Below are 27,057 nucleotides of genomic sequence, written 5' to 3'. Positions count from 1 at the left end.
ATAATGATATGAAATGTTTGTTAAGTAGATTCTCAGATGTAATAGACATTTGAGTACTCAAGTTCTTGAGAACTTTGAATGGGGTCATAGGGAGTTTTTTTAGAGCGCTAATTTACACATGTGTTATGGGCAGGTAGGAGAAGACAGGGAAGTTTGGGAAAGTAAAAGGATATAAAACCACAGTGGATTGGCAACTGGACACACCCAATTTGTTTGCAAGCTGGAATGTTGTTATTTTCCATTTAACAGTGAGTTTTACATCCCTTTAGGTTACACCTTTCTAATGAGGAATGGTTTAAGTTAAAAAAAAAAAATTAAAGGTATGTTTTCTTGACTTTGTAGTCTTGCCAAACTACCTACGTAGACAACATTGCCATCTAGTGGCCTAAACATACCACAGCCACCACTTTTAGGCTGGGAGCAGGGGTCCTGACATAGCTTTGAGGGGGTGCTCAACAGATGCAATGTTAATAGTGGTACCCAAGCCACACCAAGAGCATATAAACTCATCCAGAGAAAACATACTAACGGTTAGAGAACCCACTCTGGCCCCAAAACTTTACCAGCTAGCTCCACAGAGAAAAGGACCACCACCATTGAAATAAGTGTTTGATCTGCCTCATTTATTTTCTTCCTTTGAACTTTTAAGATTCATTTCTCATCCTTTGTTCACCTACCTGCTTGAAAATATTTTCCAAACATTCTTTCATCTTTATAAAAAGAATATTGCCCTATATCACCACGACCACGTAAAGAATCAAGTATCAGGTTGCCAATGATGGTCAAGAACTCTAGAGGGATGAATGAAAGGGACAAGGGACATTTCTGTACTATCTTTGCAATTTACTGTGAATCTAAAAAAAAAGGAAAAAAACACAACAAAACACCTCTGCAGGGGGTCGGTCTAAGCCTTTAATGGAAATATAGAATTTGTCTTAGAAAGTACAAGAAAGAGCTAGGCTTAGGTCTAAACTGATTAAGATTTAAGGGACAGGAAAACAGGAAGGGGCTTACAAGAGTGGGGTAGAGACAGCTTCAACTGAGGTTGGCAATATTCTGGAGATAAATATTCTTAGCAAGCATCCCTTGGGGACTTTTTTTAAGTTAAAATCAGATACTCCCTGCTTCTCCCAATTGACTGGAAGGCTTATATAATCTTTTGCTTCCACAACCAGGCCACCTATGGCAACAACCACCAACATGCCAAAAAGGCATGAAAAGTTATGGAGAACCATGCCCAGGACTGGACCATTATCAGATCACCATTAATGGGTTCTTGCCAAGCCCCATCTTTGACCCTGCACAATTAAGATCAGGATGGATATGAGAGTACCAACAAAATAGCCATTAAGTCTTTGTTAGCCCATATTTGATGAAACAAGGATAGAAACACAAGAAATGGGTTTAGATCTGTTTGACTAAAGGAACGGTGGGAAAGCTGGAAGAGGCAATTTTCAGAAATCCAAATATGTGCTTCTCCAAAATTTGCATCAAAGTCTTAGTCATGCCCATGCAAATGGATCTTAGTTCAAATTCATGTCAGAAAAATCTGGAACACACTTACTTCCTCTATGCAAATCTCCTAGGAAAGCAGCCGTTGGGTCTTACCTATGATAAAAAGGATCTCCACTGCAATGTCACTGACTGTTGTGCTCCGCGTCGTGGACAGATCATCGTTGCCAATAAAGCAAACGTTGTAAGGTACAGTCACGGCAACATAAAACGTCGCCAATAGAATAAGCCAGTCCCAGCCAGCTTTAAAAGTGCTAAAATGCAAAAGTATGAATTTGGACTTTTTTGCATCAGAAACTTTATACTCCGGAAACGCTGGTTTATCTACAAAAACATTCTGTGGATAAAGACAAAAAGGAGAGAAGGGAGACACAACATTAGAAGCAAGGATCACACAGCCTTAAACACACTTCTGTGAGGAGCATGATTCATACACACAATGCCAATGTCTCTTACAAGTGACTTTTGGGAGGTGGTGATGCAGAAAGTAGAGATGTACACTAAAATTGAGCGGAGATCTTTGTTATAAGTAACAGGAATGTGCAGAATTTAGTCATGAATGTTAAGCGAGTAATCCAGATTTTGTTCACGAAGGACAAAAAGATCATTACCTAAAACGTCACCTACAAACATCCACAGTTGCAAGTATAATCTTATATACACTGGAAACACAAACATACATTTGTATTCCTATTGTCATGGAGACATTCCACACACTTATAGTTTTGAGACAATGGTCATTATCTAAAGGATATGTTTGACCTGAAATTCTTGTAATAATACCAAAGCTACCATTATTTTCCCAGAGAGGATAGAAATATATGATCATCATTCTATGGTTAACGCGACTTACATTTCTTCCAAAATATAACCAGGTGGTGCTAACTACATGCAGTTTGCATTGTGGTTTTTGGTGAAGTTTCAAGCTGGGAACCTGCATCTCACACCCTTGACTGGCATGGATTCATCATGACACTAGCTAGCCCTTGGTAAGACGGCAAAGTGAGAAACAGTTACTTAAGAGTCATTCAGGTCATAGGAGGAGAAAGGCAGTGTTCGCTGTGCAGCTGATTAAATGCAGGAGAACTGCTGGAGTTCTATAACTGCAAAAGCACGTCACTTTGAAAGCAGTCCAAATTGATGAACAATTCTTACTGTTAGGAGACAAAAGGAGGCCCAACAATAGCGTGTGTGGAAATTTGACAAGCCTACGGCCAGGTACTTGCAGACCTTGCTTTGACCTCAATTAATGAGAAACACAAGATCGGTAATGGAAACTTAAATTTGAAAGTTAAGTTGAATGAAGTGAACAGTTAAAAGTTTCAGAATACATGTTACTTGCAGGTCATGGTATGTTTTCTTGTTTCAGCCAATGGGGAAAGAACAAGTTGATGGGGTACGTTCAGGAATTCCTGAAATACTAGAGGATTCAAGAAAGGTCAGAGCCATCAGGAATACGTAGCTCTTTAGTGGCGAATGTCAGTGACCAAATATTTTTGCTGCCTTAATATTAATGCACCCCCTATCTTACATCTCTCCTTGGTAGGCATTCCCACCCAACACAGGCTTCTACTTCCTATTACTATTCTCACTCAGCTCACACAGGCACCTCATAATGCCAGGATTTCATGGTAACGGACTGCTATACCACTTCTACATGGTCCTTTGACGCCCATCTGCCATTACATCTACGTTCCATTCAGTTCCCTGGTATTTGACCTGCCTCCTTCACCTCATTCTCTGGTTTCTAGAAGCAAGTTTAAGGGTGGGCTTTGGCATAAAACTGGGAAGAGGAGAGTGAAGTATACCTGTTGGGTTTCTTATTAAGGTGTAGGCAAGTGCATAGGAGAAGGGAGAGTTAGGGTTGGTAAGTATTAACTACATGAAGGTTGATAAGTACTTCTGTTTATAGAAGGACATGATGGATTCCCATATAATTTTTTTTTTTCAAATATAAAACAGTAACAGAGAAGCCATGGGGGAAAACCTCAATTTCTATCTGAGGCAGTCTTTTGCTACCGTATTACAGAGATTAAAATTTTAACTTGTTTGAAGTTGAGGCCAGCTCTAGGCGTGAGGGTTGGGAAAACTCAGGAAGTATTTTCTTTGGATTACGCTGATTACATGAAGCATTAGTGAGGCCGATACAAAAAGTCAGTTATGTATTACTTACTTTCACAAGTCAGAAAATAAGTGACACTATTTCATCTTTATAGGTTATTTAAAACACATTTCTTAAGATTATTTTAAAAGATTAAAAATTCATTACATCTCAGATTAGGCTTAAATTGTGAAGGGTTTGTCTTTTTTTTTTTTCTTTTTTTAAACTCTTGTCCTCCCACCACCAGATTTGTAAACTTTTATCAAAAACCTTTTGAGGGGCACCTGGGTGGCTCATTCGGTTAAGCGTCTGACTTCGGCTCAGGTCATGATCTCACGGTTCGTGAGTTCCAGCCCCGCGTCAGGCTCTGTGCTGATGGCTCAGAGCCTGGAGCCTGCTTCGGATTCTGTGTCTCCCTCTCTCTCTGCTCCTCCCCCTACTCACGCTCTGTCTCTCTCTCTCCTTCAAAAATAAATTTAAAAAAATATTTAAAAAAAAAAACCTTTTGAGTGGAAGAAAATGTCTTACAATTGGAAAGTATGTTTTTAGCAAGTACGAGGAAGACAGACTTCTTATTTATAACCCTGACACACTGAGTTTGCCTAAGGAAAAATGCAACCAACTATTCTCAATTTCAGTTCTAAGTTATTTATTAATTTTGAAGCATGTTTTTTGGTATCAATGGTGTTTTTTTGCTGTTTAACCTCTACCCTATGAATTATTGAAACATAATGGCTAATGGCTAAAACCCCTAACTAAAGTAACTGCTCCCTAAACCATTCCTGTCACCTTTCTTTGAAACTAACTTTTGAATGATAGGAAAATGTTTCTGTAGTCGCTGCACCAAGTCCCAGGCCTTCAAGGACCATTGTTACCGAGCTGGTAATATTTGGGCATTTAAAAGACTTTGTTTTCAAGCTCCCAGGGTTCTCATCTGATCTTTACATTTCTTTGCGCTGGAAACAGTTGCATCATCAATTGTCATTTAAATGAGTAACAAATCAAAACAAAAGCAGAAATTAAGTCCCTTTTCCGAGATGTACCAGGCAGTTAGAGCCAGGAATGAAAGGTGTTACATCCTGATTCACAAACCTTGCTTAATGGCCTGCTGAGTTCATTTGCCTAGGGTTGAATCATACATTCCTATTCCACAGAACTGTATCACGGAGCCGCAGGGCAGGGGGCAAAGGCATAGGGCTTTGAGTCAGAAGATGCACAGCAGGGTCCCATATCCTGCTTCTACTTTTGAGATCTCGAATAAGTTCTTTTGCATCATAAAAATGGAACTAATAAAAATCATACCTAGTATTGGCTTGCTGTAAAAATCAAATAATATGATGTCAGTAACAGGAATTTGTAAATAGCAAAGTTATAAAAATACTGAGAATTTGCGTGTGTGTGTGAATTATAACCAGAATTCCCCCCAATGGATTGTTCAGCTGATAAACTATCCAGATCATTTTTCCCTCTTCTTCCTTCTCTCTTCCTACTGTCTTTTAGCCATTCTACTCTGTCCTCCTTGAAAAGAGATGGTGAACAGGGCCGGTCCTGATTCTACACACTAGAAGTAAGATACTGAAGTCGCTGTGTTGACTAGACATCCTTAATTACTAGGTATTATTTTAATGCTCCCCCTCATGTTTGTATTTCTTAGATGATTGGCAATTTAGCAAATTAGCGAAGCAGTGAGAATTACGATTTTTTAAATCCGATTTTTAAGTACTGTTCTGTACTTTGTTGGATCCAAAGGGAAAAACAGGATGTTCAGCAAACACATTTTGAAGCTTAGTTATACTTGCTGTGTTTAAATGATTCTCAACTAAAGGCTACATGACAGTATCTCTGGCTAGTATTTGTTTAGGTGCTTTGTTGGTTGATGTGCATACAATCAAGCCCAGATGTGGCTACCTTTGTTTCTTCCTAGAACTTGTTTACTGTCACTAAGGCTGGCTTGGTAACTGAAGGCTTGGTAAATAGGAACCAGTGGAAGGATCCATAGATCAAGTGGTGTGCACCCTTTCAAGTCTATCCCTGGATTCTCTGGAAATCAGTGACATCGGGGCACAGGGATCCCCAGAAAAACCTTTATACTAAGTCAGGCCAAAATAAACAGCGTGTGACTCTTAATGGTGATGCCTGGCAGATCATCACCAGCATGGGTGGTGGTCCTAGAGCACAGATGGACCAAAGCAGTTTGTTGTGGTGTCCAGAGAGAAATCACACTGAAGCAGGACTCGGTTTGCAGCACTTTCTTGTCAGATCTCCCACTCCCCTTAGCTCGGGCATCTTTCTTTGTTCACTACAGAGAAACGGATACTTTATATTATCAGATGCATGACTACTTTGCCAACACATGTATATTAGGGAGTCTGGAGGTTTCTATGGAAAAAGTAAGATGCCAAAGAATTCCCTGTGTCCCTAACTCCCAGACCTTCTGGATCTTAGGTCGATTCCAAGACAGCTCTGCTTGTTTGATGTAATTTTTCTAATGCCATTGGTAAGTTAGACCCTAAGTATTTGTACCTGCTACCCAGAGTCCCATCACCCCTCCACCCAAAGATTTATGTTCTGAAGAATCCACAATGCAAATTAATGATATTACCATCATTTGCAAAATTACCTTTGAATATCCGTAACTAAACAGACATAGTTCTGGGTTTCTCAGTGAAATCTCTCAGTGCTAAGAATCAGTTATGAAATCAGTGTGAAATCCTGGAACTCATGCAAAACTCTGCACAGGATCACCTTTTTAAGGCACAGTTCTTTGTTGCGGCTTTTGACAGATAAGCAGCACCAGGTTTCAGAAAGTAGCCCTTCTGTCATTTACTAAGAGTGCAACTTTCGACAAAACTGTATGATATAAAGCATAGAATTTCAAATCCAATGTTCCACTGTGTGAAATTTCCAACTCTGTTTTGTAGAAGATGTAAATTTTTAAATGGAGTAATGACTTTGACTTGCTCATGGTCCTTCTGGATAAAAGCATTAAGTGAAATTAGATAAAGTGCAGAATAAATGGAACTAAAATTAAATCAGAGAAATTTTAACCAACAAACTATGAATGTGTAATAGGACTTGCTGCATCATCTTGTTCATAAAATGTAACCAGTATGTCCCCATTCGCAGCGTCCCTAGTACCGTATTGTACGGGCCACGGTAATATTCTAATCTCTATGCTGTGATAACACTGTGATTAAGCACTTTTATAACAGAAATGCTTCACGACTGCTGACCTTTCCTAGTTTATTCTTCATAGGAAAGCACAAGCCAAAGTGCAAAAAAATCTAGGAAAGCCAATAAATGAGTAATTTCAGCCTTTCTTTGGTGAATCAAATATCGCACCAGGGGAAACTCTAGCATTCAGAATGTACACACATACCACCTACATTATTTATTTTCAGTTTGTTCTTTTCTCTTCTTTGCAGGTGCCCAGAGATGTGATAAAGGACCGCTCGACTCCGTCTCCGGGCTGAGTCAAAGTGGGTCCCTGCCCTTGATCTTCCTTTGGCTTTGTCTGGGGGAAAATAAAACTCATTAAACACCAACGAAAGCATCATTTCATCCCAAGAAAGTCAGGTTTTGACAGTTCCCTTTCAAGACACACAGTACATGTTTCTCAACACTTAGAATTATCTGCTGGCTCCTAATGACAGTTAATTTCGGTCCTTTACAATTTATATATTTTTGTCATCATATTAACTGCATTAATTTTTGAATTACAGCAAAACATACAAGAGCACTGAGAAAATTTCAAACAGTTCGGAAAAACATTAAGCCAAAAATAAAAAAAATCTTACTCCTATTTTCCTGCTGTTCTACATTCATATCCCTAATTCTGCTCCCAATGTTTTTTCTTGACATTTTTCCAGAAAAATATCTAATATATGTCCTATATCCACATTTATACTCATTTTACTTTGCATAAATGGAAGTTTACAATAAAAACGGTTTACAAATTCTTTTTTCACATCAAAGTAACTTGCAAATCATTCTAGATGTGCACCTTATAGTTCTCTCACATTCTTTTTAATAGCTAAGAGCATGCCATATTAAGAATACAGCTAGATTTACTTATATTACTATTTCCCTATCATGCACACTTAGGTTTAGTCAGGATTTTTAAAAAAAAATCTGTGTAGATAATCCTGCAATTAAATTCCTAAACACATAGGGCCTTGCGCTGGCGTGCCAGGATATTTTGTAGATAAATTACTAGGTGTGGGGATGTACCTTTTAAATATTGGTATACATATTCCAAATTTCATTCTAGCAATTTAGGCCCGCAGCAACAGTGAATGGACGTGCCTGCTTCACCAGACACACATCAAAATTATGAAATCTATCAGTTGGTATCAAAATGCCAAGTGGAATTACAATGCTAACTACCAAAGGGACCAGATTAGAGATTTATGACAGTTAATAAGCCAAGTTCCTTCTCAGTGAAGAAATCTAATCAATAGCTGTGATTTTCTAAATAGAGCAACATCAATTTTAAAGTCGTAAAAAGGGGGCCCTCAAAGGGAAATATAAACAAAACAAAACAAAACAAAAAGCCTATCTGTCTTGATCTTGGCTCTGAAAGGAAGAAAAGTTTTCCTTGAAAAGTTTTAGTCACAGTTTAATCCTTGTGCAGGATTGGGGTTGAAAATCATTCTACTTATGAGATCTAAAATCTCCCAAGCAAAGAAATGAATTTAAAATGTCCCTGGGTTATTGGCTCCTGAATGACACACACACACACACACACACACACACACACACAAATAGAATAGGGAGCAACTTATTTTTTTAAAAAAAATATATATATGCGGGGACTCCTGGATAGCTCAGTAGGTTGAGTGTCCAACTCTTGGTTTCGTCTCAGTTTATGATCTCACAGTCCGTGAGATCGAGCCCCATATTGGGCTCTGTACCACCTGCTTAGGATTCTCTCTTTCCCTTTTTTCTCTGCCTGCCCCCTGCTCATGCTCTCTCACTCTCTCTCTCTCAAAATAAATGGATAAACATTAAAAAATATATACAAAGAATTCATGTAGCAATATTTGTAATGTTCACATATACACAAATACATAAATAGATGCATATATATGTAATATAGACATGTGTTTGTGCATATAACTAAAATATGCCAAATGTCCATAAACAAAATAATGTATGAACAAACTGTGGCAGAGGTATGACACAGGATATACAAATTCTATTAATGGACATATGTGGGAATAAATGCGAAATGACTGAAATAGTGCCTACCTGTTACCATAGAAATGTCTCAAAAACATAATAATGAGTTCAAAAGGAAGAAATACAAAATAGACAACATGGCAATATTTTCATAATATTCATATACATGCAAAACTAAATAACATATATTTAGGGGAATGTATGTGCTATACTAAACTACACATAATCAACACACATACATGTGCATTGGAGTTGCATCCAGGAACCAAATTTACATATATGTTATATATTTAATATATATCAATATATAACATAATAATATATAACATATATTTAATAGATCTATTAAATATATTTATATATTTATCATATAACAGACCATATATTAAATATAGAATATATTATTATGGATATATATTATTAATTAATTATATATTGCTTAATATATACATTAAATATATTAAATATTACATATAATATGTTCTATATTAAACATTATATAATACATTAAATATTTAATATTATATATAATATACTCTATATTTAATACATATTAATATATGTATTAAATATAAATAACCACAATATATATTATATAATATAAATAAACATATTTTTATATATAGTATTTTTTAATAAAAAATATTTCATAAAAAAAGAACAAGACTAAAGTGGCAAAGCTGTGTTACCTGACCTAATGCTCTGGAGAGGTGGTTGGCTCGGGAGGGTGGGGACATCAATTGCTTAAGAAAAGTGACTTAGGGTTAAAATCTGAAAGAGGACTAGTTGTTAATAAGACAAGATGAGGGGTAGCAGAGGGAGGAACATTTCCGACAGAGAAAATAAAAGGTGTGAGGGCCTTGGGCACAAAAGAGCTCAGCATCTCTGAAAAACTGAAAGAAGTCCAGGAGAGTCAGGATACAGAGGACAGGAGGAAAAGAAGTAAAAGGGGAGGCAGGCAGAACAGACGGATCGCCCATCACCCAGGGCCTCTGAGGCCACAGTAGAATTTTGGTTTTTACTCCAAATGCAATGGTAAAAGTATCAATCAGGGAATAGCTTAGGCTTGAAATAGAAAATGACTCTCTCTCTTTCTGTGTGTGTGTGTGTGTGTGTGTGTGTGTGTTTCTGTCTCACTGTCTTTTCCTTTCCTGGAACACAGCGCAGGATGGCAATGAAAAGTGGTGGAACAGCTCTACCATCCTTTATGAGTGGCCTCCATGTCTGAGTCCAAGGAGCCCCCCTGGGGGAGGAGGAAAAGGAGGTAAAGTAGAGGGCATAAAGCATCCTGTCAGGAGCCAGAGGTCACTCACATCACTTTTACTCATACAACATTAGACACATGTGGCTACAAAGAGGCTAGAAAATAGAGCCACTAGCTGAGCAGCCTTGTCCCCTGTAGAATCTCCACTGTAAGTTGGAGACGGTTCTATTACTAATGGATGAGTTCTGGGGGATAATTAACAGTTCAGGCACATGAACCCATAGCAAAGTTTTAAGCATTCAAATGACATCAGAAAATTTGAGTTTTCAAAACAGCACATTAACTTGCAGTGTGGAAACTGACAGAAAGCATCCACAGAGGTCATTAGGAATCACTCAGTAGCCATTTTAGTAGGTCAACTGAAACAGGTGGTAGCAGTAGAGGTAGGACAAAGCTGACACTTGAAATATTTAGAAAAGTTGCATGGCTTTGTCACTTGACGGATTATGAAATTACCTTGTAATAGAGTTCAACGTGGCAGAAGAAAATCTAGGCCCTCCAAAATGTAGTAGGCCAACCGCGAGGCTAAAAAGAGTTTGAAAAAGAGAAATACAAAAAGGAGGGAAAGGATAATTGTGGTGTCAGAGAATCTGAGGGAAAAGAATGTTCCAAGGAAGAGAGAGGGGCCAGAGGGTCTTCACACCTCACTTTGAGTGATTGTCCTTAGGTGGAAGAGACATCCCATTCCTCTCTTTTATCAGGAGGCAAGGAGGACATTGATTGTGTATACATGGAGGGGGACATTAGGTTTGAAGACAGGAAGATGAAGTAGCTCCTGTCTGAGAGGTCCTTTCTTCCTTCCTTCCTTCCTTCCTTCCTTCCTTCCTTCCCTCCTTCCTTCCTTCCATCTCATTGACTTTGGAGGTGAAGTCAAATGTTAACAATGATGGGTAATTAGTAGGAGCTGGTAGTTTGAAGACAAGACGGAATGAGTGAAATATTTGTTGTAGAGGATGGACTGTCAAGACCAGCAGGGAAAGTGATAGAGATTTCTTGGGGAATTTGACTGCCCCATTTGAGGCTGCTAAAAATAAATTTGGAGGGATTCCCGTCCTCCCTAATGTAGGTATTATCCCAGCAGTTCGTAGCCACTTGTGTTCAGGCCAAAGAAAAGGTATTGTTGGTTCTCATGTTGAGTTTGCAGCTTTGTCAGATGGATATAGAGAAAATTTGGAGGTACAAGAGAGTTTAAGGGTACATGCACAAGGGACTTTAAAATGATGAACCATGAAAGCCAGGGTAGAAGGAAAATGAAAACGGCCGTGAACCAACAAAAGGAAGAAGATGAAGATTTCACTGACCTGGAAGTGATCATCAGTTCAAAAAAGTCAATGAGTAATATGTGAGGGGACGAGGTGCTATGTCCGTAAGCAGCAAGATTAAAGAAGCAATTTCAGTTTTTGAGCAATACCGAGTGAGGATCATTTCCAGGAAGAAAATTAAAAGTTATGCTTATACTCCAGTGAGTTAGGACTTCTCAACAAAACACTGTGTATTCATAATATTGCCTTAGCTCCTCTCATGTTCTAGGCATCAGGCTAGGAATGCTGTCTTGGTTCTCATAAAGCATCAGTTTTTGCATTTACTGCAAAGCAAATGAAAGGCCACTGAAATCATGTAACTTGCCAAATTTCAAAATGGGCGGAGGGTGGACGGATATTTGAATCCTTAATGATCTTACTTGAAATCTTGTGTGCTTTCCACCTCACCATGGATCATGGTTAACTGAGCAGTAGCCTCTGATTACATGTTTGCACTTATCTGTGTTATCCTGTTGAGTCAAGATAGATCTATCTCCTACATAACCATTATTTTTTCTGCTTTTCTCCTACCACTTCACTCTTTTCCTTGCATCAAAAGCGACATACACTGGAAAACACACATCCCCCGTTCTCAGTTTTGAGCTCCATTTCTTTCCCACTTCCCTTCACATCCCCTCTTTTACATTGTAAAATACTTTTACAATATATTTGTTTATATTAGAGCCTTAATGTGTTCTCCTGTTCTGACTACTCAGAGCCTGGAGCCTGCTTCAGATTCTGTGTCTCCTTCTCTCTCTACCCCTCCCCCACTCATGCTCTGTCTCGCACTTTCTCAAAATTAAATAAACATTAAAAAAAAAGAAACTAGTAAATGAACTTACAGACTTTTGGAAATGAATGAATGTTGTTTTAAAAAAATAAACAACACTACCAAGAATATTTAATGTCTAAACCTAATGGATGTCACTGAAGATGGATCCGAGGAAAATTAACACTTACAGTGCATGTGTTCTAAAAGTTATCATATATAAATTTCCAGTACATAAAACAAAATAGATATTTAAAATGTAAAACATGTAAAGGTTTTCTTCAAGCCACAAAATATAATTATTTACAAAGAGAAAGCCAAATAAAGTAAACTAGAATAATATAGAAGTGAAAGTAGAAATAAATGAAATAGAAAACAAAAGTTAAAGGGCTCTTGGGTGGCTCAGTCAGTTAAGTGTCCGACACTTGGTTTCAGCTCAGGTCATGATCTCATGATTTGTAAGTTCGAGCCCCGCATCAAGCTCTGATTTCCCTCTCCCTCTCTCTCTGCCCCTCCCTTGCTTGATCTCTCTGAAAAATAAATAAATAAACATTAAAAAAATAAAAAAAAAACAAAGTCAAAAATATATGATCAATAAAACCAAAGGAAGATAAAGAATTACGCTTCTGGCAACTGTATGCAGAGAAAAAAAAACAGAGACAATACAAATAATATTCACAATTTTTAAAAGTGCAAGAATTTAGAAGAGTTTAAAAATTGTAACATTACTTTGTGCAAAATGTTATCAGCATAGTCTTCTAGATTAAACAAATACTTTGAAGGAAGGGTAGCAAAATCACCACAACGGGCTCCCAAAATAATTATCACCTTGGATAGACCAGTAACTTTGGAAGGAAGTTGACAAAGAGACCCTCTAACCCAGACTGCTTGTCACTCTCCACTAATGCTTAATTCAGACAGTTTTAAAGGTCAGCATTATTAAACTTTAAAGGAAAAAATAATTCTTTTAAAGCTCTGGAAAACAAAAAAAAGCCTACAAACTTCTGAATTTAATCTACAAGTCTGGAAAACTCTGACCCCAATACTAGATGGGCATAATACAAAAACATAAGTATAAATAAGTATAAGTTTGAATATAAATCCAAAGATCCTAAATAGAACATTAGTAAACTGAATACAGAAATGTATTAAAAGAAAATTAACCATGCTTATGTGGCATTTATACAACCATGGGTCCAACTTGGGGATCTTTATTCAGCAGATTTATAAAAAAGAAAAGGCATAGTATCATCTCAATAAATATACATTTCTAAAAACATAACAAATATTCTCATTATTTTAAGAAAAACTTTATAGTAAGCATGCAGCAGGAGGAATCTTCTTTAACTTGATAGAGAATCTGTCAGTAACCAAGGGAAACCTCATATTTAATGGAATGACAGAAGTTTCACTTGGAAAATACAGAAAAAAATTAAGAATATGCCTGTTTGTTTTCATTATCAAGGGTTTTCTGCATTTTCTTCCAAATTTTTATTGTGTTTATTTTTTACAAACTCAATTGCAATTATATAGTACATGCACTTTTTTCCTTGAATATTAAAAACTAGTATATGTACATTTTATAAAATTTAGAAATGTAAAACAGCATGAAGCAGGAAATGTATGTCTTTCATAACACCTTCTTCCAGAAATAATTTAAATTTTGGCAATTTTATTCTTTGATTTTGTTCTAGGCTTTTTTTTATTTTAATATTACTGAACTCATATTACATAAACCAATCTCAAACATAATTAACACAAGAATAATCATAGATCCTAGAAATGAAGAGGGCTGAGGGGAAAATATCTTGTCAGTGGACACAGGCTGGATTTTTAGCTTTCTTGACCCAATTAAGGAAAAAAAAAGTGTTTAATTCAGTTCATTAAATATGAATGTTACAATCTGATGGTGACTGGAGGCGCATGGGTTAATTAGGTAATGGGGATTAAGGAATGCACTTGTGATGAGCACAGGATGATTTATCATTACACATTACACATTACACATAATGCAAGTGTTACATTACTATATTGTACACCTGAAACCAATATAACACTGAATGTTAACTAGGTGGAATTAAAATTAAAAACTTAATGTAAAATATGTAAAAATATGAATTTTAAATATACCTATAATCATTTTTATTTTTATTTTTTTTTAAATGTTTATTTATTTGGAGAGAGACAGTGTGAGTGGCAGGGGGCAGAGAGTGAGAATCTCAAGCAGACTCTGTGCTGTCAGCACAGGGCCCGACGCGGGGCTCCAAACTCAGGAACCGTGACCTCACGATCTGAGCCGAAATCAAGAGTCAGACACATAACCTGAGCCACGCAGGCGCCCCTAAAATCATTTTTAAAAGATTTGCAATGCAAATGGTTACTGGCCACTAATTCAGCCTTGCTTCTGTGATGGGAAATGAGAAAGTCAGAGATGCTGCTAACAGAGTCGTCCTGAATGCAGCGAGGGCTACCCTGCCCAGAGACCCCGTCAAAACTAAAAGACAGACCTGCGGCTGCTGGGAGTGCCTGCCCAGAGGCCTCACCTCAGTCCTCAGACCACTCGGGAGATCCTCCCAGCCGTAGAAAGTGACCTTGACCAAACTGACCCTCTTTCCCAGAGGAGCTTGCATCCAATGACCGGTCAATATGGGACTGAAATGGGAGGCCCCCCTTGCCCAACTCAAAGGCCACTGTTTTCAGCCGGTGGTGAACTCGGGAATCTACACAATACCTTGTTGCAGCTGCCCTGCTGGCCAACTCCCCCCCTCTGCTCTGCCCTCGCTTCTCTTCCTTTACTCAAGCACTGTTCCTAAGAGGACTCCCTGGTAAAAATCCGGCACTGTCCTTCTCAGGGCTGCTGCCTAGAGATCCCGACCTACATCAGCAGTGTTACCACTTGACCACTGGTCACGGAGGCAGGATAAACACAACTAGTTGGTGCGTAAGTAGTGATCGGACACGGTGAGAGTCACTATCTGAACTGTGGAGTAAGGACGTGCCCCAGGACAAATATTTACTGATACACAGAAATGACTAGAAGTGAAAGAAGAAAAATGCAGCGAATTGCTATTCGGCCTGGTTTACTCCAGGAACTGAAGAATCCTCGACTAACATATAACTAGTCCAAACCGATTATGGAAAACACAAACTTGTAACTTCCATATTTTTTTAATTTATAATTTTGAATCCTTTCTATTGGCTGGGATACATCTTCAAGTAATTTTTTTCAAGAGACACCATATATTTTATTATGATTTTCCAGATGATGAACTGTACAATCCTCTACTGTGAATTTTCTTACTCTGAGAGTCACAAAAGCCTGCTGATCTCTGGGTCTATCGAAGCCATGGGACACCAGGACAGGGTGGTAGGAGCAGAGCAAACCAAGTGTAGACGATAAGAGGAAGTGTTGTCTATAGACAATTTGAAACTAATAATAAACCCAACTACATTTGATCAGCTTTTGATCACCATGTGCAGGCATTTCTAAGTAATTTTGGGGACAAAAACACTGTCTTCCTCACAAAAATCTTTTGTTGGTCTTGGTTCAAAACAGTTGCTGTGGTTATTGTTGAATTTTAACACTATATATATGTTTCAAAATTAGCACATTTATAGTAGAAATGATGGGCTGAGAGACAATATTTTGAAATCCCTGACAAAAGACTGATACATATCTAGAATATGTAAAGAACTCTCAAAACTCAACATCATGAAAGCTGAAGAATCTAATCAGAACATGAACAAAACACATAAAAATACATTTCACTCGGGGCACCTGGGTGGCTCAGTCAGTTAAGCCTCCAACTATGGCTCAGGTCATGATCTCGCAGTTTGTGAGTTCAAGCCCCACATCAGGCTCTGTGCCATTAAGGAAAAACAAACTGAGCCTAAAGTGAGATATCATTCTACTAGAAAAGCTGAAATGAAAAATGGTGACAACACCAATTGCTGGTGAGGACGTGGAGAAATTACATGTTTCACTTCATTTCAATTCATTCACATGTTTCAATTCATTGTTGATGGAAATGTAATATGATACAGTCACTCTGAAAAATAGTTTGGCAGTTTCTTGATAAACAAAAATAACAACTAAATCTATACTTAACCACACAAGCCAACAATTGCATTCCTGGGCAATTATCCCAGAGAAATGAAAACTATGTCCACACAAAGGCCTGTGCAAAATTGCTCACAGAGGCTTTATTTAAGAACAGTCAAGAAGTGAATTTTTAAATAAATTGTGGTATATCCATAACATGGAATACCACTCAGGTGTAAAAAGGACGAAACTATTGATATATGCAGCAACTTGCATGGGTCTCCAGGGCATTATATTCAGTGAATAAAACTAAGCTTGAAAGGTTACAAATATATGTTTCTATGATCCTAAATGTGACAGATGAAGGACAGCTTAGCAGGAGTCAGGGGTTAGGAATGATGGAGGGTAGGGGGTGAGTATGACTATATAAGGGTAACAAAGGAGAGATATTTGTAATCATAAAGTAGTTATCCATCTGGAGTATGGTGGTGGTCACACAAATCTACCCAAGTGATAAAATGGCACAAATTAATACACACATTGTACCAATGCCAATTCCTTGGATTTGATATTATACTATACTTATATAAGATATAGCTATTGTGAACAGTTGGGACCTCTTTTTCTTTTTCTACTATCTTTGCAAATTCCTGTGAATCTATAACTATTTCAAAATAAGAGTCAAAACATATGATTTTTCAGAGTGTGTCTAGGTATTGGTCTGATTTTACTGATTCTGAGTGCAGCATATTGAGGCCTTTTGATTGCTTTCAATACTTGAGAATCTAAGCTGCATGAAAGCCTGGAGCTGGTGTTTTACGCTCAGTGATGCTGGACCATCCTAAGAGTTTGTCACTTTGGAAAATGAGTCCTTTGTCAAAACATATTATTTCCATCTATTATAAAACTGTTACTAGGAACCCATTTTGTTAGATGACACTTTACTGTCATATGCCAGAAAATTTATCACTAACAGCATGCAAATTTACACATCTATAAGGCAAATGTGTGTATTTTTACATCCGTCACCCTTGCACATCCTGTGTCTTACTGTTATATTACCAATATTTAAACTGGCATCTGGAACATAATAGGTATTTAATTTTTTTAATGAACAAAATAAAAATACTTCCCCATTATATAATAGTATGGCATTATATACTTGAATCTCTAGTGACTACTGGGAATTTGGCTAGATGCTATGCTTATTAAATGATCATTGTCACCATCATTGTTTTCTTCTCTTATCTTTTTTAGTCTATTTTCCACAGAAATCCTCAAAAGACTGCTGTGCATAAAACTTGATTCTGTACTTTACAAAATCACGTATCCCACTTCTGATGTAATTATTTTCAGTTTATTTTATTTACATATTGAAATAAACATTTTATTAGGTACCTCATATATTACACAAGAGAACAGACAAATCAAAAGTGCGCAGCTGGGTTTATTAAACAAGTATGAATACATGTATGGTCTTGTGTAACTCCACCCAATCCACTCCTCCAGTTTCTTTTGAGGAAAATTCAAGGCATCATGTCCACCTCTCCCTCTATACACACTCTATCTCTCTACATACATGTATACATAGATATATAATAAAAAGTTTTAAAAACAAATCACAATATATATCGCATAAATATATAACCACATTCTTTAATATCATCAAATATCTAGTCATTGAGGAACTGGGCTTTTAATTGGGATCCTTAGATTTCCAGAGTTAAGAGGAAGTGTCACAGGATGGAAATGTGTTCGTATGGGACAGAAGAAGAACAGAAGATGCACTAGGTCAGGAAGCCCCATTTCTTTGTGTCTATTTTATAAAACTGAACCTTGGAATATTTTATTCAATGAGAGAACTCTATCATTTAAAGAAAATGGAAATTACTAAATAGGTAATCTTAGGTCAAAACGAAAAAGCACTATTCTTTCTGTTTTCCTCAAACTAGAAATAAATGTACACGTAGTAGAGAAGTATACTGGATAATGCAGTCGGTGCTTGGGCTTTCCACAGTTGCTCGTCTGGAAGATGTATTATTAGGTTGTTTGCAAATCTTGCTACTCATTACTTAGCACATGGATTCAGGGAAGTCAGTTACTAACTGTTGTTAGAGTTACTTAATCAGATTCTTTATTCATTTAGTTGATAATATTCACTTCAATTGTTCTGTGTGAGGCATTTAAGTCCCTGATTGTGGGAAGTCTAGGAAGAGCCTTTATACAAGAATTGGCTAAAAAGACAAAGGAGAATTGTTCCAGAATTCAATGGCAGAACTTGATTTCCTTTGAAAAGACTTCTGATTGAGTTAGAAGACATCAGAATAATGCCAGAGGATTATTACAAGAACAAGTAGCTTTCCCTTGAGAGTGAAAGCAGAAATAACTAATTTTTTTTAAAGTCTGAGAAGTCCAAGCAGTGAAACAGCAGGATATAAAGTGAGGGATTAATACAAACTAATATTAAGAATTCCAAAAAACAACTTATTTTAAGTAACCTCTATACCCAACGTGGGGCTTGAACTCATGACCCCAAGAACAAGAGTCACAACTAAGCCAGGCAGGCACCCCAAGAATTCAGAAAATTTTGAAGTACTAACAATCACGATAGATACTAAATGTGAAGATCAAGTTTAGTTTAAATAGCCATAAAAAGCAATCAAATTCATTTATGTAACTTACATCAAATTACAAAATAACTTGAGAATTATTTACTTTGATATTTGTTAGAGCAAATTTATATGTATCTATTTAAAAAAATTTTTTAAAGTTTATTTAGTTTTGAGAGAGAAAGAGTCAGAGTGCTAGCGAGGGAGGGGCAGAGAGAGGGAGACACAGAATCTGAAGCAGGCTCCAGGCTCTGAGCTGTCAGCACAAAGTCCGATGTGGGGGTCAAACCCACGAACCACGAGATCTGACCTGAGCCAAAGTTAGACACTTAACTGACTGAGCCACCCTGGCACCCTTATATTTATCCATTTTTAATTTTTTTTTTTCAACGTTTATTTATTTTTGGGACAGAGAGAGACAGAGCATGAACGGGGGAGGGGCAGAGAGAGAGGGAGATACAGAATCGGAAGCAGGCTCCAGGCTCTGAGCCATCAGCCCAGAGCCTGACGCGGGGCTTGAACTCACGGACCGCGAGATCATGACCTGGCTGAAGTCGGACGCTTAACCGGCTGCGCCACCCAGGCGCCCCTATTTATCCATTTTTAAATATTAATATTTTCCAGCTAAATAACTGCTGTATGGGGTTTATTATAATCTCCTTTCTACTTTTTTGTTTGGATTAAAATTTTTCTTTTTCCTTTAAAAAAAAATTTTTTTTAATGTTTATTATTTTTGACAGAGAGACAGACAGACAGAACATAGGCAGGAGAGGGACAGAGAGAGACGGAGACACAGAATCCAAAGCAGGCTCCAGGCTCTGAGCTGTCAGCAAAGAACCCAACATGGGGCTTGAACTCATGAGCCATGAGATCATGACTTGAGCCAAAGTCAGTCGCTGAACTGATTGAGCAACCCAGGCGCCCCCCAAAATTTTCATAATAAAACATTTTTTAAAGACATCCAAGTTTGTGATTATAGATCTATGGAGGTACCAAACCATTAACCATTTTAAATCTTAGAAAGGGACAACTCCCTCCATTTGAAAATTAAGATATGTAAATTTTAAAATCAGAAAAAATATCCACCAAAAAGTTGACAGAGGAAGAACGGCAAATGGAAGAGTAAATATTTCTATTTTTAAAAAATTCATGCTTCTTAATAACACCGGTGGAAACAAATATTCAGAAAATATCAGAGAAATTGAAAATGCCTTGATGAGTGATTCTTTGAATTCATGACTGTCTTTCAGTGATAAGTTCGAATAACTGGACCAAGGCTAGAGTAATTATCCTTTAATGAGCACTAATAATTTCACTAAAAGAGTTCCACGTACACAAATCAGAAATAACAAACATACCGATCTGCCATAGGACCATGCATTTCTACTTTTTACTCCGTTTCTTCCAGTTAAGTTGAGTGCTGCCAGGTTAGTAGAAAACAGACAGAGAAAGCTTCTGGCTCAGTTTATTGGGGGTCATGCTAAAGAATTTAATTTTAACTCTTAAATGAAATATCGGAGTAATCTAGAAGGGAAAGATGTGACTTGACTTTTGCTTTTGGATTCAAAGTGAAGTATGCACTGAAGGAATATTTTAGAAGCAGGAAGAGCAAGCAAATGGTGCCTAGCCATAAAAACTAAAGGATTGGGAGGAACATTCTCTAATTATTTACTCTTCTAGGACATAATTCAGACAATATTTATCAAGGAAATAAGGAAATTAGCAGTACCACACTAAAGAAAGAAAGTCCTTGCATATTCTAAATATAATAAGTATTATATATAATATGGTATAAGAATTCTCCCATTCATGATTTATTTATTTTTAATCCTTAGTTACATGTTGGTTAGAAGTTTCTTTTATGGAAATTCTGATCACACAAAATAATGCATGAATCAAGCAAGATAATGTGTTTTCTTCAATTTTGTCCTCACCAAAATTGTAATTACTCAGTTGTCCTAATCACTGCAATTACACACACACATACATACATACATATACATATACATATACATACATATACATATACATACACATATACATATACATACATACACACACACACAAGATTTATCAAGACATTGACTCATGCAGTTTCTGGAATCTTTCATAGATGAGGTAGCCCTAGAAACAACTTTTTAGTGCTTCTTTGGGTGTTCTGTAAAATAATTCAAGTCAAGATATTGTTATTGAAAAGTTGCCGATGGATGAATTCCAGTTACAGTGTGTGGAATTTGGAGCGGGTAGTCGGGGGGCTGTGTGGTTTAAAAGACCCCCAAAATCATTGTGGAACATAAAACTGATGGGAAAGGATTCAGGATTAAACATAAAATAGATTAAACACAAAATAGATTAAAACAGAAAGTTGTAAATATTAGGCACCAGCAACATTAGATAATGCTTCTAGAAAAGAAAGGATCCCGTGTGGATCTAGGAGCAGACAAAGGTGGATTACCAGGCAAGAGGAAAATGCAAGCCAAGGCTTACGGGTAGCAATAACATGGCAAATTCAGGAAAGAATAGAGCAATCAGCATAGGAGAATAGTAATTTTCAAAATTCTCTCTAAATCTTGAAGCATTTTTTGGAAACATCAGAAGGCTTAGAACAAACGTGTTTGATTATTACAAGCAGTGTTTAGAAATTTTTGAAAACTTTTCCAGAAAAAGATAACAGATAGAAAAACTGGGAGGGAGAGGTAAAAACAGAAAGAATTAACATTAACTGAACATCTATTGAATTTCAGTTAATAATGCCACAATATAAACTATATTAATATACATTTCATGTTAACCCTATAAGGTAGATTTGATCTCCTCCTCTATTTAGTTAGCAGATGAAAAGACTGAGGTGAGAAGCTCATGTACCTCGCTCAGCATTGTACAATGGGAATAAGTTGACCTAGCATCCATTTGGAGGTCTGTATGTTGCTAAAACCCCCGTACCTTCCACTAAACCTACTGTATTAAAGAGAATGATGACAAACACTCACTCCTTATAAACTGAGAAGCGATCAGTTCCCCTGATCCTGATGGAGGAAATATGGAAAGGAGAAGGAGATAGTAGACACTGGGGTGGAATGGAAAGGTTTCCCAGAGAGTGGTACATTGTCTATAAATATAGCCACCTAATGGATCCTCACATTCCTATTCATACATGACTCTCTTCCTGTCAAAACACAGAGTCTGTTTCCTCTCCTCTTGAATTTGGGCTGGTCCTGTGACCAACAGAATATGGCAGAAGAGATAGTGTATGACTTCTGGAATGACACAGCTTCCATATTTGCTGAGCCAGCCTCTATGCAATGTAGCAAGAGCTCAACTAGTCAATAATGAGATAGAAAGATAGAGAGAAGGATAGGGAGAGAGGGATAAAGGGAAAAGGACAGAAGAAGAGGGAGAAGGAAAGAAAGTGAGAGAAACCTACACAACCCTGCCACTCTCTCCTCTTCAGTTAAGGCACCAGGTATGTTAACTTCTTAGGACCTTTCAGCCTCATCCGAGTTTCAAGACGATAGCAGCTACATGAGTGACTTCAGCAAATATCATTTGGAACAGAAGAACCACACAGTCTATCCAAAGAATCATGGCTAACAATAAACTGTTGTTATTTTCATGTGTATGTGTATTTTTAGTGTAACTGATACTCTTAGTTTTGGGATCCTGGAGTGGAGAAAACAAATCATCAGGAAAAGATAGAGCAATAGGGTAATGTCACCTTAGCCTATCTTTATTCAGATCCGTGAGCCTATATATGACATTTAAAAATACCACTATTAAAATATAAATACTCCTTGGAAAAGATACTTAGCTGCTCAGCAAGGATTCAATGACAGCCAATAGAGCATAACATATGGCACAGGATAGAGGGAAAGATTCTATTTAAGCCTGACCTAGAAAAGGGAATAAGAAAGGTACAAGACACTTCGTGATTTTGCAAAGGCTTGGCCCTGTCCCTGTGTAGTTAATACCACCACCATCATTTTCACAATGACCATCCATCATGATCATTTATTGTGATTATGACTGACTTACAAATACCTGCTTCATGCAAGTATCATCCTAGATCAAGTTTAATTTTATGTTTCTCTAATTCTCAGAGCGACACTTAGGTAGACATTGGCCCATTTTAAAGATAGTGGCACTAAACTGCAATAGGTTTAGATAACTTGCGCAAATCCCTGTAACTTACAAAAGGCAGCATGACAATTACTACCTAGTTCTGCCCAATTCCAAAGCCTTTGCCATCTGCCTTTATCAGTTTCTCATAATTTGCAGATACTTTTTTCTTGAGATCCGCCAACCCCCCCAAATTAAAAAAATTTTTTTTTAATGTTTATTTATTTTTTGAGAAAGAGAGAGAGGCAGAGACAGAGCGTGAGCAGGGGAGGGGCAGAGAGAGGTGGGGGGGAGACAGAGAATCCGAAGCAGGCTCCAGGCTCTGAGCTGACAGCACAGAGCCCGATGCAGGGCTTGAACTCACAAACCATGAGATCATGACCTGAGCGGAAGTTGGATGCTTAACTGACTGAGCCACCCAGGTGCCCCTGCCAATTGTTTTAAAAAAGTGTTGGTAATTGATTTTGAAAAATAATCAAGTTCTATAGGAAACTGGGCCATATTTAGAGTTGTAGAATACATTAAAAATTACTGAAGATGAGAAACAAGCTTATAGGAATTCTGATGTAGAAATCAATGAAAAGTAAAAAAAATAATGATTGAAAAAGTTTTGCCTTTATAATTTGTAGCAGTAACATTATCACAATGACAGTGGGTGGTGAAGTGATCCAATATTTTTCTCACTGGTATTCCCCAGTGTCCTACATTAAAATTCCTTAGCGCTTTTTTTGTTCCGGTCCTTCTCAGGTTTACAGAAGGCAAAGCAACATCTTGGCCATCTTTTGAATCACTGAAGGAATAAAATAGAATATCTGTGAAGAATTCAGGCCAGCAAGAACTGGCCAGGAGTGAAAGCGTAGGAATAAAGGAGGAAGAAAGAAGAACAGAAGATGTTGGAAAAAATATGCCAACTCCTCGTCTACAAGATCAACAAATAGATTTACCCTATTCATTCAATTTTAAAACATCTATTTATTTTTGTGCCAGCCACTCAGCTGGGGAGACAAAGATAAATAATTCACATTTCTTGACCTTAAGGAAAAGTAAGCAATCTGATTTAGCCAGACAAAAGGTGTGCTGAGAGGTGTGAAGGCAATCCAGCTAATTCACAGAGGTCCCAAGATAAGGCCCAATTCACTTTCTGTTCTCAGATGCTCATTGCTACTACGCATGCAATCTCCAGTTGAAGAATAGAGTCACTACTATAATCTTCTTGTTACAACCATAGCATAAAATTGATAACATGATATGCAAGAGCTGGAGGAAGAGAGAGAGAGCCCTTTATGGAAGATTCCTCTATTTCTTTTTTTTAATGTTTATTTATTTTTGACAGAGACAGAGACAGAATGCGAGTGGGTTAGGGGCAGAGAGAGAGGGAGACACAGAATCTGAAGCAGGCTCCAGGTTCTGAGCTGTCAGCACAGAGCCCGACGCGGGGCTAGAACTCACGAGCTGTGAGATCACGACCTGAGCCGAAGTCGGACGCTCAACCGACTGAGCCACCCAGGCGCCCCAGAAGATTCCTCTATTTCAAAGCGAACGTCTTCCTTAGAAAATCTATGATGTGCCACTCAAAAATACTGAGTAACAAATTAATTTACATCAACACAAAAATACAACTATTAAAAAAACTTACAGTATTAATATGATCTCTCAGCTTTGCCTTCATGATGGCTTGATTATAGAGTGATGGCTTGATTGCTTATACAAATGCTTCTCAACTGGGTGAGATTTTGACAATGTCTGGAGACAGTTTGGGTTGTCAAAACTGGCAGAGGGTCGTTACTGGTATCTAGTAGGTAGGTACACAGGACAGCCCTCCATGGCAAACAATTATTTGACCCCCAAATGTCAATAGTGCCAGGGTTGAAAAACCTACCTACCCATATGCCCATTTTACATGAACTTTAAAACTTTTTCATATAATTCAGTCACAAAATGATGCAACCATCCATACACAAAAGATGAACTAAAAAAATGTTTAGGCTTATTTATTTTTTCAAAATAGGGAAATAAAGAAGTCAAATGACTTGGAGTCAATAAATGACTTAATTCTTTCTAAATCTTTGGGCATTGCTTTAATAGTCAGTGTGACATTAAATATTCAATTCAGAGACAGTCAATTCTCAATTGGTCCATATTTCTTCAGTCATGCCCATCAATTCACCAAATAATGATCTAAGCGTCAGGTAACTTCAGAGATTTTCTTTTGAAACAATTCTCACAAACACACTGGCCAACTAGAAGATATTCTCCTGATTTTTCCTTAAAAGAAAAATGACAGTGTCTCACTCACTTGAGTCCAGATTTTGAATTTGTAATAATCTCAGTACAATCTAAGATAAATGGCCCTGGGTCTCTAGTCTTGATTCTACGATTCACTAATTAAATTAAGATCATCAAGTTAGTTCATATACATCAGGGAACATACTTCCAGTGCACAAAGAACTATTATGGAGGCATGCTACAGCATTCCAGATGGGTCAAAATAGTAGCAAACTACCAATCGGCTATTAACACATATTCTTTTTTAGTCATCAAATAGATCCCCAAATGATCTCCGTGTGTTAACATTTGATAGTTCTGCCTCTTATTAACCATGTGTCAGATGCCAGAAAATGCCTAGGTGCCTGTAAGCTTTATGAGACAAGAACTGGCAACAATAGAAGCTTAATAAAAGAAACTCTTGGAGAAGAAAGAAGCTGACCAGGGTTTGTAGAGCTATCACAGATTCCCATTTCTCATTATTTTGGTTATTCTAACCACATCATTATAGTTGGGTGTGTCCAACAATTTCCTAGGCTTTTAACGTTGTCAGTTTGACTCTAGGGTCTCCTCAAACTCCTTAAATAGACCTACCTCTCCCTCTTACCATTTGAGTTAGAAACCGAATCCTCATTTTCTTTACCATTTCTTTTCTTTTAAGTTTTTAAAATGTTTATTTACTTTTGAGAAGGAGAGACAGAGACAGAGACAGAGTGTGAGTAGGGGAGGGGCAGAGAGAGAGCGAGGCACAGAATCCGAAGCAGGCTCCAGGCTCTGAGCTGTCAGCACAGAGCTCAACACGGGGCTGGAACTCACAAACTGCGAGATCATGACCTGAGCCAAAGTCCGACACTTCTTGACCAGCCAGGTGCCCCTTCTTTACCATTTCTGGTACGAACACCTCATTACCTAGTTTTAACACTGTACGATTCTGTGCCGTTGTTTAATGAATCTAGAATGGGACCGCTTCCAGGACCATATGGAGGAGCTCTCTTCCTTCTTCTCTCTCCTCCGGACCAGAAACACGGCCCTATTAATCGTCCTAACGTGACCCACACTTCTTAAGGCTACAAAAGTTCCTGTGATGTGATAGTTAAAGTATTACACAAGATATAAAGCACAACAATCTCATCAGCTCTTAGCTAACACATATTAAGTGCTGGATGTATAATGACTGAAATAAGACCCATGTCAATGAGAGTCAATGAGACTTTCCAGGGTATCATGTCTAGTAATTATAAGTGCCATAACTGGAAGGTATTCAGATCCCCTATTCCAATGCGATTTCTAGTATAAAATAATTTAGTTTTGGGATGAATCCTTTGTTAATTTTAATTGACTAGATCAGGAATCTGCAAACTTTGGCCTACCAACCAGTCATCGGTTTTTGTAAATCAAACTTTATTGGAACAGAGCCACACTCATTTGTTTACATATTGTCCATGTTTGCTTTTGTGCTATAATGAAAGAATTAAGTGGTTTTGAAGGGGACTATATACGGCTCACAGGGCCTAAAATATTTATTATCAAGCCCTTTACAGAAAAAAAATTGCTGATACTTGATCTAGATCAAATGAGAAAGAGCAAATGAGAATGAAAATGGGAAGTAGCCATTTTCCCAAATATATTCATGCTTGAGAGCTAACTCATTAGAAAAGGAGAAAGTATAATGGCCTAGCTTTAACAAAACTTTTAAAAATTAAACTTTGCATAATTGATCCTAGGTTTATGTATGTAGGTGGTTTAAAGGAAAAAAAAAAAGCACACCAGCAAGTACATTTGAAGTTCAAATATTTCCCAATTCTATTCATTTCACCATTATGTAACATCAAACACTCCATAAAATGTAGGGTTTATGAGAATCAAACCATTTAAAGACTGGCATTGAAATGCAAAT

This window comes from Prionailurus bengalensis, chromosome C2 (assembly GCF_016509475.1).
Source record: "Prionailurus bengalensis isolate Pbe53 chromosome C2, Fcat_Pben_1.1_paternal_pri, whole genome shotgun sequence".
NCBI lineage: Eukaryota > Metazoa > Chordata > Mammalia > Carnivora > Felidae > Prionailurus > Prionailurus bengalensis.
This window is presented reverse-complemented; position numbering follows the sequence as displayed.